The following is a 16874-nucleotide window of genomic DNA, read 5'->3' as shown; positions in this document are numbered from 1 at the left end:
CATAACTTGCTATATAATCCCCCAAAAAAATCACTTTTGAATTTAGATTTTTCATTTGATTCATTATAGGAACCATTTTCCTATTCTAGAATCATAGTCGTGTGATCCCCTGTGAACCAGGAGGTAGTTTGCCTGTTACCTTGCCAGCAAGCTAAATTCTCGCGGTATTTGCTCACAAACCTCACGAGATATTGTGAGGAACTCCCGTGAGAGTATCACAATTATCAATCTGGCTATTACCAGGTTAGCCGGTTTGCTAACGGTGAAGAACGTCAAACGAAAATCAACAATCTTGACGCTAAATGACGCCATCGCCTAATTTGCATAATTGGGCATTTGCATTCATTGTAATGGACGCTGTAGGAGAGAGGAATAACGTCGTGGGAGAGAAAAAGTGAGTAAAATAAAAATATTTAGAACTACAAATGAACTTATGTTGGCTTGTCATTTTAGTTTCCCTTTGAAATAGGTAATAATTTCAATCAAAATAAGTTAATGACTTAAATGCTTTGTCTACCAAAAAAAAAAAAAGTTGCTAGATTTGTTCCCTCTATGCTGGGCTCAACAGTGCTACATATCTGTGTTTGTTCTCTGAACCTGTAGCCTACGAGCCAACAAAGTGACAATTCAAACATATATAAAGGAGTTTAGGTAACATTGATACCATTCCCCCCACTCATGAATCAATAATGGGACAGACCTATGCTCTTAAAACACACCATGAACCAGGAATTAGCTTGCTCGCTAACAGATTGACAATCACATTTAATTTGCGTAGCCTGCAAGCTAACAAACACACCTGAGTTACCTGACCCCCCCACCCCCCCAAAAATACAAGACAGAATGATTTCCCCCACTTTTTTTTAATTTATTTATTTTGTTTGAGTCTTGGTAGTCCAATTTGAGCGTCAATAATTGTATCACGTTATTCTTCATAATTCAGGAAGTAGCAACTGTAGCCTTCTAGCTAACAAACGTTTTAATAATAATAATATTCAGAAGTGTTCTACTAACAAATGGATAAACACACATATGATACACCACCGCTTCTCCATTTTTGAATAATAATAATAATTTATCTGTCTTGAACCTTGAAAACACAACCCTTTTGGCATAGAGTATTTATATTTAAAAGTTATGTCTGTTACTTGACAACATTCGTTTAGTTAACATAACTTTATCTGTATGAAACGTATCAAACAAGTTACAAAGTGCTGTGGTAGATTCTAGACATAAAGGCCTATAAGATCAAATAAACAAAAAGAAAATACACGCTGTATTCCAATTGTTATGACTTCTAAATTCACAACAGGAAATGAGGAAGAATGTGCGAAGTTGTTGAGTCAGCAGTCCAACCCTAGACTCCATTTAGTCATTGTTTGTTACTTTATTTCCTCTTTTTGTTTCACAACTCATCCCAAAACAATTAGGCCTTCACAAAGATGATAACGCATTATGAAGAACCAATGGGGATAATTGTGTTTGTAATTTGCAGTGGTGTTAAACTAATTGTGCCTTTAAACTCCACATTAGATGATCAGATCACGAAGAGTCGAACAGTAAATGACTGCGATCGCCACCGTCCTGTTTGCAGAGCCAAGAGGAGGATGAGGACGATAATGACGGCTGACTGGTCGCTCGCAGGTTACCTGGCAACCCGGTGACAGGCTTCCGCCATCACGCCTCATGTGACACAGGTAACGTCTCCGCCGCTCAATGCGAGATAATGAAAACCGGGAATTAATTACGCCCACGCGGAACAGAAACGAGCGAGGCGCGATATCTCTGGGAGCGAATGTCACCGCAGAGGAAAAAAGTTTGCTGATGTCGAGGTAATGTGTGATGAATACCATAGAGCGGGAAATTTAACACATAGGAAAACTACAGGAGTGACCTAACAATTAAATATCAATTACATATGCAAATTACATTTTTATCACGCAGATGCTAATATATTAGCATGTAATCTTCAAATGTTGAATAGTTTTACTTTGTTTTAATTTGAAAGTAAAATAGTTAACTTCCTGTTGAGTATGGTAGATAATGAAACTAAATGTAAATGATCTTTTAATTCAATTCATAGCTCTAAGGTGAAACAACAAAATTGAAAGTCAACCAGTGTCATTGTAAATCTTTGTGTGCATGTGCTTGCGTGTGTTGAAAGAGACATTGCGACACTTACTGAGAAGACTGAAAGAAAATGTGTGTTGAGTCAGTCAAAAAAAAAAAAAAAAAAGGAAATGCAAAGAGGAACGTGTGTGTACATGAGTACGAGCAGCACTTTTACACATTGTAAAGTTGTAAGACCAAAGTCAAATTCCGAACTGCGGCCGATATAACTGTACAGTGTTTAATTAACATTTTACATTATTAACTGGCATGTTAGTAGTAAAAGTAAAGACAATACATTAATAACATAAAGCTAGTAAATCAATAAACTACTCAGGAATTAAATTGTCTATTCAAGTGAAAGTAAATTAAAATAGAATCCATTAAAATAGTGGTAAATTAAAATAACATGAAAGGTCATCAACATAAAGAAAAGTAAGTATAAATTAAATAAATAGAAAAAAAACAAACAAAATTAAAATGCATTTAAATTTAAATAAATTGAATAAAAAAGAAGCTACATTGATTTATAACTAAAACGCAAAACTGAACTAAATACAAATTAATTAAAATAAAAAAATACATTAGAATAAAAGCAAAATGAAATGAAAGTGACTTAAAATAAATAAAAGTAAAGGAAAATAAAGCAAGATAAAATAAAATACTGAATGAAAATCAATATAAAATAAATAAAAGTAAATAAAATGAAAGTAAATTGAAGTAACATAAATTTTAGCTTCATTAAATTAAGATAAATGAAAATGGAGCCAAATGATAATAAATTGAAAACCAAGTAAAACGTAATAAATGAAAGTAAATAGAATCTGATGATGAACAAGCTCTTGTATTCGATCAAACTACATAATGCTTGTGTAAAAATAATTTTAAATAAATGTGAAGAAGAATAAATAAACATAATAGTAAAATAACATAAATTACATTGATATTAAAATAAATTAAATAAAAACAAGTAAATAAATTGTGAAAAAAAAAGAAGAAGCAAATTTAAAATAAAATAAATTTAAATTAAAGTAAGTTAAATAAATGAAAATTAAGTTATGTTAAATGAAAATACATTAGGGTAAATGACAATTAAATTCCAATAAACGGAAGTATCTGACAATGTACTGGATCAAATTACATTGCGCCAGTGTACTTAGTAAGTTTTCACTTGGAGGCTATTCAAGCACAGACTTGCATGTGCAATATTCATTCAATATAGTTACTTCCTGAGGTACGTGGTTACAGTGTGTACACTGAACAAATTTACAGCAGGGTGAACTTTGACTGGCTGACATCACGTCTGACAAAATGAGCACACCCATTAAAAAAAGGTGTGAACATAATGACACTCCGGCTGGTCAGTGTGTACACCGGTCCACGCCTGCCAGCGTCACACAGGAAGCGTGTGGGCGAAAAAGGCGTCTTGTGACTGTTTGACTTTGACTTTGAGCCTCGGTGAGCAAACACACTCACAAGCGGCCTCTTATCTCGCTGACCCTCTCGCCGGTTGCTATCTCGGAGGCCAAAGTCGTATTTGCTTGATTGGCCATGTGAGCAGACATTTTGAATGAGCTTACAATTGGAGCTGCTGTAACTTACTTCCTTGACATATCAAGTATTGGGACATCAAAAGAAGTGTAGAAGTTACATGCGTCACACGAGCTCTCTGACCTGAAACAATGGATATCAAAAGTCTACACACCCTAGTTCAGGTTTCTGCGTCTCTTTCAACCATTAACGTGACCTATGACCTGTACAACTCGGTTAAACAAAAAATATTTTGCGAGAAGAAGTTAAAAAAAAAAGAACTGAGATCATGTGCTTGCATAAGTGTGCACACCCTCATAACTTGGAAAATGGCTGTTGTCCTGAATTAACCAGTCACATTCAAATTCATATTAAATGGGACTACACACACCTGCCTCCATTTAATGTGCCTCTGATTTATCCCAAATAAAGTTCAGGTGTTCTAGTAGGCTTTTCCTATCATTTTTGTTTACGCTTTCCAGCAGTTTTGTGATAATAAAAAAAAGAAAACTTTTTGTAGTTTTGTGTTTTTTTTTACTTTTCATAATCCACTTTAAATGGCGACATGTGTTTGCTGAATCCCGTTTAACATACGTTTGAATGTGATTGGTTAATTCTGGACGCAGCCACATCCGCAGTTACAAGAGGATGTGCACACTTGCCTCACCACATTATCTCCGTTGTTGAGTGTTCACTTCCTCTCTCGAAAAGTAAAATTCAGATGACTTTTCCAGGATGTAGGTCATGTTAATAGTGAAAAAAAAGTTATGGAATTATCTATCTTTGTCAATTTTTTTTATACCACACAAATAACATTTAAACTGGGGTCTAAAATATGTAGTGTTATTAAATGAAAAGTCATGATTTAATCATTTGTTTTACAGTTAGGATCATTGCGCCACTTGTTGCTTTGGCATGCACACAACAGCTTGTACATGCCTTTTCACGGGAACTAGGATTTTTCGTATTCATCTATCCAAATTCTAATCTATAGAGTTTATCGTCAATAGGGTCGCTGGTGAGCTGGAGCCAACTTTGAATGAGAGGCGAGGTACAACCTAGACTGGTCGCCAGCCAATTGCAAGGCAAGATTTTGTTTTTTGGAGGTGTGGACAAAATGGTTGCCTTGTGTCAAGCCCTAACCCCACTGTCTCTTTCCTTCCTTCCTGACCACCTCCTCCTCCTCCTCTTATTGTTCTTTGACGTACCGTTGCAGTGACATGATGGCAGAGAAAGGGCGAGGTGGTGCACAAGCGGTCTATCTATCTATCTATCTATCTATCTATCTATCTATCTATCTACGTTTCATACATATAGAATTCTTGTCTGACATGAATCTTTCTGACTTTCCATTTTCTTTCTGGAATGCAAGTTAATCGAATCGCTTCCGGGCTCCTTGAGTATTTCCTTACGCAAACCAAGAAAGTTGAACCATATGTAGCGCAAAATGATTACATGCGTAACGTCTGAGATGAAAGCAGCGCCGTAGCGGCTGCACTGGATTGTTTCCTCGCTCCAGCGAGCCTCCCCGCTGACCACTGAGTGAAATCAGCACACCGTCCGGTTGATGTGGGCTCGGTGCATCTCGGGTCAGCGTGGAGTTGGCGGAGGCTGATTATGCAAGTTGACGGGTCATGCAAAGGGTCAGATAAAACCGGCTGAACTCGCCCCAAAGAATCACACAGTGAAGAGAATGGAATAAAATAATGAAAAAGAATGTTGGTTCAACATTTTCAAATGTTTCTTTTTATATTATTTCAACACTGAACTGCTAGACTAATTAAACATTTCTTATATTTGAGAGATTGATAGTGACAGTGAGCCTTTTTCACTTTTGTGTAAGTGTAATTCTCCATTGTGATGATGAAGTGCTGCCTACTCGAGTGAAAACACAATCAATGTTTTCATTGTCTTCAAATCAACTCGCAAAACTTACTCTAAACAAACGGTTTGATTGGCTGGGTCACGTAGGAGAAGTTCTGATACATTTCCTGTGTGCTCCCGTAATGGCCACAAACGTGTATGGCTTAGACAAGAACCACCATAAATCCTCCCAAATTGCATATTTTATATATTACATAATAAATTCAACACATATATCACCATTTGCGTTTGTATCCAGACCGTCTGTTCTGGAGGCTACAATCGCTCACACTCTTTATTTCTGTCACAGTTCAGTCTGTCCCGCTGAGCTCTGTGACTACTTTGCTTCCTTCCTGTTGCCATGGCAACGGCCAGGGATATCATCAGACGGATTGGGCTGCGAAAAGTATTTTTATCACCATCTCGCCCGGTCGCTCTGCCTCATATAGCTGCTGGTGTCTTCGTCGGGTTTTCACAGTGCATCTGGCGTACCAAGAAAGTCGACTTGGCAAAAGTTGTTGTTGATTTGGTAACTTTTGGTTCAGTGAGCATCCAAAAGATCAAATCAAAAAGTGGCCTTGTTTGTATTTCTTGAGATGATACCACGCTTCACGAGTTATGCTAAAGAGTAAAACTAGAAATTAAATAAAAACTTTTTTGAACTTTTTTTTGTTTTTTCCTTGCCTTCCTGTGGGGTTAAAATAAGGGGGTGTCATTAATATTTGTCAATTGTGGGTGTGTGAAGCTCTTTAAGACTATTTTGTGATTAAGGGCTATATGAATAACCTTGACTTGACTTGACCAAAATTGCATTACACCACCTGCACCTCAACTTACACCTGTAAAAGGTTAATTTGGGAACTTGGGGCTTATCAAGCATCATCCCTATAGCAGGGGTTTGCAACTTGCAGCTCTGGAGCCACATGGGGCTCTTTAGTCTCTCTCCGGCTCCCTGTGGATCTCTTAAAAAATAAAAAATTAACTAAAAATGTTTTTATAAATTTTTTGCTTGTATTATTTTAAATAAAATATTATTTAAATGAATTAATGATTAAATAAAAAAATACAATTAAAGTAAAAAATATGTCAGTCCAAATTTTATGTCATCAGAAAAAGAGAAACGAAAGATAGGTGGATTTTTTTTTAAATGACCTAAACATGTCGAAAATGTACAAAAAGGAAGAGAAGCGAAAATTACTATAAAATGTCCATGAAGTGGCCCCAAAAAAATATAAAATACATATAAAAATTAGCATAAAATGTCCAAAAACAAAAGAAGAAATCTAAAAAAAATTACCATAAATTGTCTACAAATACCAAAAATGTCAAAAGATTGATAGCAAACAAAGGCAGAAAAATGGCAAACAAAAAAATAGCCAAAAAAGGAAGAGGCAAGAAAAAACCATAGTATGTCCATAAAATTACCAAAAATTTGACGTAATGGCAGAAAAAAATAGAAATGTATGAAAAAATATGAATGAAAAATTAGGCCCCCACCCCCACAAAAAAAAGAAGCCAAAAATGCAAGACGAAAGGAAGAAGAAAATAGGAAAACTGAGATAAACTGAGCAAACTTGAGACGTCACACGAAAAGTCTTGGTCAGTACAATATGGCTCCGAGCGTCCATCTACAGGTCGTAGAACGATCAAGGCCAGTTCCAGTTGTCTGGGTCAAGAGGAATTTGTGGATGATTGAGGAAAATCACCTCTCTAATCCTCGTCTTCCTTGCCCAAAGCCGTGGAAAGCCTTCTTCCTCCTCTGGCCTAAATGTGAGCCAGCATGCCGACTCTTTGTGCGAAGGCATGCGTTGGGATGCAATAGCATTACGTAATGCGCCGTGATTCTCCTCACAGCCGACTTGACACGTACGAATATAAGAATGCATATTAATGCAGCTGCTCCCGCTGATTCCAATCTCCATTTCAGATGTGTCCCTCTTATTTCTCGGTTGAATTCTCACGCGGGAGGATCATCAGGTTTTCCTAATGTTACATCTTTTCTCCCGCCTCTTGAGATGTGTGTTATAACCCGTTTCAAGTGAGTCACCTTTTCGCTGTAATCGCTGTTTAAGGTACAGTAAGGGCGACCCGAAGTCGAGTCCTTCACACGAGGCTGTTTATTCATAGTGCATTTTTTCTTTTTTCTTTTTAAATAGCTGCTCGGCTAAAAAGAAAGAAGCGTATCGTTGTGTAACTGCCACCCACACTCAGCTCACATTGCCCAGCCCCCCCCCCCCCCCCAGAAAAAAAGTCATGCAAAATGTAGATGGCTGTTGGAGATACAACCAGGCATCAACATCCAAGCCTGTGCAGGAGCAGGGATCAAAATCCATGAGCTTTGCAGGATAGTTAGCCTGGTGATTTTGTAAGGGTTCAAAGGGCAAGATGTCTGCGGCTTTACTGTTTTGTGTCTAGTACACCGTCATGGTGGGCTTCTCGTTGACCCTTGTGTTCTACCTCAAAGAGAATTAACCTTAAATAACTTTTCCTTCTTTCACTAATGCTAGAAAAATGTTGAACAACCGCGAGCCTTTGGTGGTCTATCGACGATTACTGCGACGGCCAGGAATGTGCGTCACGTGACAATTCTTTGGAGATGGCTTGAGGAACATCTTGTTTCAATTTAGGAGGAACCGAAGAGTGTCTGAGGTCTGATGAGATTTCAACATCAGGGCTTTTTTTGTTGGAGGCCTCCTGAAGCCTTGGAATGGTTTGTTTTCTTCTGGGAGGCTCAGAAAATGGAAGGATGGTTTGGAGTGACTCTAAATGGATCCATCCATCCAAGTATTCCATTTACCATCTCCTCAATATACACTCTAAAAACAGTTGGGTCAAAAATAACTTAGTTTGGGTCAACAATGGATCGATCCATTACTCCTTTTTCGGTTTGTCCTGAACAAAACGAAAATTTTTGGGGTTGTTCTAAAGTACTGAATAAAAAACAACCTAATTTGGGTAAAAAAACTGGACCGACTCACTAACTTTGGTCAATTTGACCCAATTTTTTAAAATTGTTTTATACAGAACAACTCTTTTTTTTTTTTTTTTTTTTTTTTTGCAAGCAAGCAACTGTGATGTCATCTTTAGTCAACAGCAAGTGGCAAAATGGCCGCCCCCTGAGATGGACAAAAATGGCTGGATTTTGCTTCATAACTCTTATTCTACAAATGTAATATTAATCAGAATGTCATGTTTAGACTAGTGAGGTCACATATAACAAATTATGGTCAAGAAATGTTTAAGGTTGACTTACTTTCACTCGTCAAGTTAGAAATGTATCACCTAGCAGCCAAATTTGGCATATCCATGACTCATGTCCAATCCCGACAATGTTTCATCGTTCAGTTTTATCGACTACACCCGCAAAAAAACTGACATCATTAAATCAATATCAATTCCACTTTTGTGGAGTCAAACGTCGAGTCGACTGCATGTCAAGAGCTTAATTACGCGCCACCGAATCAGCAGGGATGCTAGCTTGCCATAATCACCAATGTTCTAAGCACATTGACATCTCATTAGCGTGTCACCGGGTGTTCTCATCGCATTCATGCACTCATCTCATGCCTCATTTTGTTTCGTGCTCCTCACTTACACCCAAATAGCCCCCGCCCTTACCCCCACCACCGGATGCTTTGCCGCTGTCCGTCTCACCTCATTAAAGTCCATTATCAGTGGGGAGAGCACAGATGCGGAATCTGGAATGTCAACAAGCAGTTGTCTGCGGGAGATACATGGTAGCATGTTTTTGTGTGTGTTTGTGTGCGCGCTGGTGCACTTAATGAGCAACACGTCTACAAATCCCACGGCCAGTCGGTGTCTGTGCTGCTTATTGGCAAAAAATTATCCCCAGCTCGGCTTGGTGGCTAAACTGTGATTGTGCAACCACAACGCACACACATTTATCGTGTGGTTTAAAGCAGGCATGTCCAAACTTTTTCATGTGGGCGCCGCGCATGGAAAAAACGGAAGGCTGCAAGGGCAATTTATAAATACATAAATTAATGAAGCAAACATTTTGTTGTTTTGGTTTTGTTATTTTCTGGTTATTTAAAAAAACAAACAAACTGCTACATACCCACGGAAGAGGACTAGGACCAGTGAAGAGAAAAAAAAGTTGGCAGGATTCTGACTTTATTCTCACAATTCTGACTTTAAAGTCATAATTCTGACTTTAAAGTCAAAATTATTACTTTATTTCCAGAATTATGACTTCTGACTTTAATCTCTGAATTCTGATTTTAAAGTGAGAATTCTGCGATTAAAGTCAGAATAGAATGAAGTGAGAATTCTGACTTTATTCTCAGAATTCTGAAAATCAGATTTTAAGTGAGAATTCTGACTTTATTCTCAGAATTCTGAAAGTCGGATTTAAAGTGAGAATTCTGACTTTATTCTCAGAATTCTGAAAGTCGGATTTAAAGTGAGAATTCTGACTTTATTCTCAGAATTCTCACTTTAATTCTGACTTTTAGAATTCTGACTTTAAAGTGAGAATTCTGAGAATGAAGTCAGAATTCTCACTTTTAAGTGAGAATTCTGAGAATAAACCGAGAAGTCAGAATTCTTACTTTAATGTCAGAATTCTGAGATTAAAGTCAGAAAAGAATAAAGTGAGAATTCTGAAAAAAAATCTGAATTCTCTCTTAAGTCATAATTGTGAGAATCCTGCCAACCTTTTTTTCCCCTCTTCACTGGCCCTAATCCTCTTCTGTACATACCCTCCATCACCCCATTTTTTTCTTTTTGAACTAACTTTATGTTCCAAAGTGATTTGTTTTTAGCAAACAATTGACTTATTTACCTCCAATCGTGTGGTCCAAGGGTTGAATCAGAGCAAATATTTATTTTCACCTCAGTTGACCTGCTGTCAGTTTCATTCACACAAAAAAAAGTAATAATGAGGGTTTAAGCACAAGGCCAATGCGGTTATTGGTGTAAACAAATCATGACGTGGAAATATGTAGACAGCGAGACCTAAACAGAAGCCAAACAATGTAAGCTCTTCATTAGCTGTCTTTCGCTTCTGCTTTTTCCCCCCAATTTAACAATTGTGTCATCCCATCGCAGCCATGTTCTTTCTCACGTCCTTATGCAAGCCCCTGGATACCGTTTTTTTCCCCCCTCCAAACATTGCGATATGCTTCTTGTCTACTATTACGACATTCACCACTTCCTCATCGCTCCCCCGCCGCCAGGATGTTGAGGAAGGCTCCGCTCAGTTTCGACACCGACAGCGTCAGACTCCACTCTGAATAGAAAATACACGAAAGAAAGAAAAGTCGATCGGTTTTCAATATGGGCTGTTTATGTGGGAAAGTCTCGGCCTGTCCTTGGCCCCCGATTGGCAGACCTCGTCATTTGATCGGGGGCCGACACATTCCCCTCGTATCAGGCGAGTCGGATGTCCATGTCCGCTTCCTCAACCTCAAACACACACATAGAGAAACTGTACACCTATAAACACCAACCTGTATCAAATTAGTAAATGAAAGTGAATCTTAGGACCTTTGGGATTAGAGCTAACTCATGCGGACAATGAAAAACCCTTTAGAAAACTCCTTAGTAACAAAAAAAAAGAAAAATAAACCTTTTGTAAGTATCTTAAATGGAGGATCCCCTTTTTTAGGATGTCCAGACTGCAACGTGACATCATGCTGTTAGTTGAATTATTCAATGAAGTGAAGATTAAAGCAAGGAAGATAGAAAGAGCTTCTTCTTCTTTAAAATGATCAATCAATCAAAAACAATGCTTTTGTAATCTGTCAACGCGCGTCGCCAATTTTTGGGGCACACTTTTACATGGCGGACACCCGACACCCAGACGTACTCTCTCCTTCCGTTCCCGTTCTCTGGCAGCTGCCGGCCATATCCGGTTGCGGCACCCAACCTGAAAATAGATGCCACGGCCATTAGCGTCCAACCTACTAACGGCCGAGCTTCCTGTCAAGCTAACGACAGCCGTCTCGGGTTTCACAGCGACCAGACAAGGACGAGTTTGTGGTCCTCAAGTGTGAGGGTTCATTGATAGCAAACAAAGTGTTCACACTGTTATTTAGAAGCTAATCAGCGCAAGATTGAGGCTACATTGACATTTGTCATGTCCATTGAGTCAAGCATTCTTTCACAGTCATATAGCAATTACATAATTGCTAATCATTTTTGACCTATGAGGTATGAGATTTGGGAGTATGGAATACAAGGCGTGTTAATGACTCACTCACCGAAAGATGTGATCCACCCGTTGATTATTTAACAAGCGATGAACAATCATTAACTACTCAACAGCGGAAGAAAAAAAATGTACTTTAGGGTTTATTGGTCCATATAATCTCCTGACATATACACATAGGACATTAGTAATATAGGCCGCTAAAGTAGGCGATCCAGGCTTGCCATAGCAATGACGGTTGCTATTTTTGGAATGACAGGCCGTGCACAGGTATACCATCGCATCACTTTGTACCCATCGCTTAAAGGTCACATAAATAATCACATATTGCTCCTATGCTATGCCATGAAACTGCCGGAGAAGTCAGGAAGTCAATTCTGGAAACACTGTTAGCAAATGCTAATGTGTGCTTACACTGCAGCTCTGCTTACAGTTTGGCCTTGACATGATAGTGCTTCTGCGTGTGTAATTTCACAATTGATGAGTGGCCAGGCACTCCAGACACACAACTTTTTGCATTTTAAAAAGTCAATTTTCCATACTATGTCCCTTTTTAATTTGCGGAGTTTACTACAGTTTTAGCATTATGTCATAATTTAGGCCCAAATTAGCCAGCATCAGCGAGTTCGCTGCATGACTGATTTGGGAGGAGAAGGTGAATAATGGCGGCGTCTGACTTGTCCGGGTGACTCAAACTCTGTTTTCCATTGAAGCGAGGCTCTCGACCGGGTGATTAGGTGTTCGTCAGGCCTATTTCTGTGTGAAGTGCCAATTGACGAGCTTGAGTATTTCCTGCCCAACATCGACCCTCCCCACACAAACACACATGCACTTTTGCGCACTTCATCACAATGAGGTGCGACCCCGGCTGTCACTATGGCAACCGGGGCACGGTGAGAACCACTCGGGTTTGCATGCGAGCGTGTTTGTGTGTGGCAGCAATGCTGGGATTAACCTCTTCGGATAAGCAGAGGCATCTCCCCTCTGGTGGCGAGAGGGAGAGATAGTGGAGGGGTTTTCACCGCGGGATTCGTTTGATCCCCTGCGCAAAAGATGAAGAGTGGCAGCATCTGCCAGCCTCGCTATTCAGAGCTGACCCCCTGAGGTGAACAAGGCTCCACCAAGTGTTTGTTCCACAACAGGCTTTTCCCTATGAGGCATAAACTGCAGCTGTGGTTGGTTGGTGGCCAGTCCAGGGTGTTCACCGCCTCGCGCCCAGATTCAACTGGGATAGGCTCCGGCTCACTTATGACCCTATTGAGGACAAGTACTATGAAAAAGGGATAGATAGAATACAGTGTCACCATAAAAAAAATCTATTAAATGTGCAGGCTTCAAATAAATATTGTAACCTTAAGTTAGTTGGAAGAAATTATCAACAGTTTAGAGTAGCAGCCATTGTTCACAGAAAACTTTCAAAATGTCAGGAAAAGCCTACTAGAACAGCTGAAAATTTTTTGAGGTTCGAGGCATGTAATGTTAAATGGTGGCAATGAAGTTCAAGTTTTACTTAATTGTAATTTTAAAATAAAGACTTAATTTTGTTATTTTTAGTGCTGTCAAAGTTAAAGCGTCATGAATTAACGCAGATTAATTGCACTATTAATTTTTTTTATCATAGATTATCCGTTAGCTTGACAGCGGATGATAATTACATGCATTAAAGATTTAAAGTAAAACATTTAATAAATGTTTTGCATATCACATTTAGAATATTTGTTCATCTCAAAATATTGGGGTCATTTTTTTTTTTACCTTTTTGAATTATGCAAGTAATTAACTAATTAGAAAAAGAGGAGGATGAGCGGGTGCAGGACAGTAGATAAATGTTAAAGACGTCCTCATAACATTAAATGTCTAAAGAATTAACACATAACCGGTGCTCTTCATATTTGGCGGGAATTTTTTGGGATAAAAAAAACTTTTTTTTTAAGATGTGATTAATCTGATTTAAAAAATGTAATTGTTTGACAGCTCTAGTTATTTTACAACAATAATGTTAGTTTTTTTTTTTTTTACAGCAGTGAAGTCAAAAATGTGATAAAATTTTTTTTTAGCTGTTTTACAACACTGATGTGACTGGAGGGGAACGGATGTTGACTGTTTTGTAGCATATTTACTGGAGGACTTTTTCATCTATCTATCTATCTATGTATCATTTTTGGGGAAGAGTTTGTGGGGCTTTTGTGGGGTTACTACAGAAATTTGAACTCATTGAAAGTACGATTACCTTTTTGGTTTTGCCAATGTTAACATAGAAAGCTACATGGCTCGGGGTAATAGTCCAGTCACTCTTCATTAGTTTAGCCCCGGACCATCAACCTGGAATGAACTAGCGGATATGGTTAATGATTCATGGTGGGGGTCTGCTTGCGGTTCCTGGCAGAAGCCCTCGATGATGATGTCATGCTTTAAGCGTATCGATTGAACTCATTACGCTGCCTCGCACTCTCTAGTTTGCCATCTTGCGTTCATTTCTCTCTTTCTTCTCCCTCGTACCTCATCAGAAACCAGATGCCGCTGCTAAAACAATAAAACTCCCATCCAGAGAGTCATGAGAACACGTCGTAATCGCACGGATCAATAATTTCCAGTTAGGGCCAACGGAGGTAGCGTTGCTGGATGCCGCAGTGGGAAGTCGAAGGCTCGGAGTTGGATTACATTTAAAGTGCACAAGAGAATCGATCGTTTGTAGAAGCTTTTGGCAGCCTTTGGCTTCTCTCGCGGGATGCGCGGGCCTGCTCTCGCTTCGGCACAAAAACAACAGATTGAGTTTCACGTTCAAAAAGTATTACACACCTCATCAGTTTTTTAACAATTTACAGAAAAAAAACAGGCAGGGTCCATGTTTTTTGTTTTTAATTATTATGGGGAGAAATCAGTTCCATAAGTTGTGTGTAACATTGGTTATTTTCAAGCTGTTTTAAATTACACATAAAGCTGACATCTTTTAAATGCTAATATTGCTAACCTGCAAGTTGCTACACGTTAAATTAGCTAGTGCTACTTTTTTTCAGGCTGTTGTTTTGTTTTGGTGAAGGAATGTTGAACGCACCATGCTAACCTCCACGATGCTACATGTTAAATTAGCTAGCACTACCGGATGTTTTTTTTAAGCTGTTACCTTGTTTTGGTGAAGGAATGTTGAACGCAGCATGCTAACTTCCGCGATGCTAATACATGTTAAATTAGCTAGCACTACCAGATGTTTTTTTTTCAGGCTGTTGCCTTGCTTTGGTGAAAAAATGTTGACCGCAGTGTCTCACGTCACCAGTTACTCGTGACAACCACCACCTTGCACAATAGAAATAATCATAACAACTGGAAATAATCCAGTCAAAAATGTTAACAGCACACATGGGCACGTGTGCACAAATTTTAAGTACTATCACGTAATGAATGCGGTTGTTTCCCTCTCAAATTGTTTATGATAAATCACTTTGCACAATAGAAATAAACACAATGACAAAAAATAATTCTGTTTTTTTTTTTTTATCTATTTTTATAGGTGATTGTATTGGTGTATTTTATTTTTTTTTTTTAAATACTGTCACCTTCCCTACAGAAAACATGAAAAACTGAACTTTAAAAAAATATATAATTTCATTTCAGGTGTAGAATTTAATGAGCTGTAAAGCTAAGGATGTAGCCTATTTTGACATTGGTGGCTAGCATCCCAATGTTTAAGGCACACAAAAAAAAGTCAAATTATGACATAAGTCATTATTTTAAGAGGGTGACGATATCACAAAACCTGCCATTTGAACATGGGTGTGTAGACTTTTTAAATCCACTGTATACAGATACTGTATTCATAATAGCCACCACCTTGCGCAATAGAAATAACGACAAGAAAATATTCACAGTCAAGTCAGGTCGGTCACTCATGGGCAACTAACAGTATGTGTCATACGATTATGTCATCATTCCTCTCGCCAGTTATTCTCCATAACTCAAATATAATTTTCATCTCTTTGTAAAATTTCCTACTAAATTCTTCTTTCGAAATCAGTTTTTCTTAATATTGTTGTATGCGCTTTCATTCATAAGAGAAATGTCAAATGTAAATGGTCCTTGGCTATGGCTCCCTCTATACACTATTTTCTCACTCGCTGCCTGGCCCCTCCCACCCCTGTGTAGCTTTTACTTGAATGGTATATGAAGCAGTAGAGGCTGAATGAGAGGAGATTAGCCAACACTGACTGCTTCCCTTTTGCACACGCACACAAACACACACACGCACGCACACACATCCATATCTCTAGTACAGAGTTCTCCGTGAGAAGGGGTCTGAGGGAGTATTAATTCCACTCTAACCCCCCCCCACACACACACACACACGCACACACACTAAGCCGTGTGCTATTCATTCATTAATGCAGCCACATGCTGCACATCACACATCACTGGCCTTCACTCCCGCTAGCGTGCAGAATGTATTCCCGCCTTGCGTCACGTGACAGTCCACAACATACAGCGGCGTGTCCGTCACCATCAAGCACGTTTGCGAAAAGATGCATTAGCCAGCACATGAATGCGCGCGTAATTGCGTTCCGTACATTACTTTCTCTCCCCCGGCCCGCCATTGCCTGCGAGCCCCGCCCCTCCTCTCGCGTGGATCACATGGCCTCTGCAGAGGAGAACACGAGGCAGCAGCAGCAGCAGCAGCAGCCTTGCAGGAAAGAAGACACACAAAAAAAAAGATCAAAATCGTCAAGAGTTTGCGACGAGTTCACAAATGAGAGATTTGAAAAACATCCATTTTTTGTAGTGCTTGTCCTCTGTGGGGTCACAGGTGAAGATGGTCATCTTTATGTAGCACTCAGACGCATATATCATATAAAACAAAATTTTAAATCACGTTCCTACCGATGAAATGTGGATTTAACATTTCTCCCATGCTTATTGGCATTTTCGCCGTGGAGACTGAAAATAATGTTTAAAACGCCGCGGAAAAAATCTATGTAATCAAGTTAGGCGGGATTAGCGAGTGGCAATGTAAGATGGCCGCCGACTGGAGCTGGTATGTAAAATTTGCTATTACAGCTCTCACACTCTCTACGCCGCACACTGCATCAAATTTGTCCCTGAAGGAAGCTTTTCCTGAAGATGATACACAAAAAAAAAAGCCTGCAAACAGTTTAGTTCAGATGGTGTCAAGTGTGTTATTATTAATGAAAGGCCCAAATTTTGCATCCCA

At 38.9% G+C, this 16874-nt stretch overlaps 1 long non-coding RNA gene across 2 annotated transcripts; it reads left to right on the top strand.

Moving 5' to 3' along the window:
* The first annotated feature begins 249 nt into the window (after positions 1 to 249).
* Positions 250 to 5322, top strand: LOC144056484 (uncharacterized). Of its 2 annotated transcripts, none has more exons than XR_013295071.1 (3): positions 250 to 394; positions 1534 to 1697; positions 4650 to 5322. It is a non-coding gene; the product is annotated as an uncharacterized LOC144056484 (long non-coding RNA). The 2 variants fall into 2 exon arrangements; XR_013295072.1 differs by lacking the exon at positions 4650 to 5322 and adding an exon at positions 1764 to 1833.
* The last annotated feature ends 11552 nt before the right edge of the window (positions 5323 to 16874 follow it).

This window comes from Vanacampus margaritifer, chromosome 8 (assembly GCF_051991255.1).
Source record: "Vanacampus margaritifer isolate UIUO_Vmar chromosome 8, RoL_Vmar_1.0, whole genome shotgun sequence".
Classification (NCBI taxonomy): domain Eukaryota; kingdom Metazoa; phylum Chordata; class Actinopteri; order Syngnathiformes; family Syngnathidae; genus Vanacampus; species Vanacampus margaritifer.
This window is presented reverse-complemented; position numbering and strand designations above follow the sequence as displayed.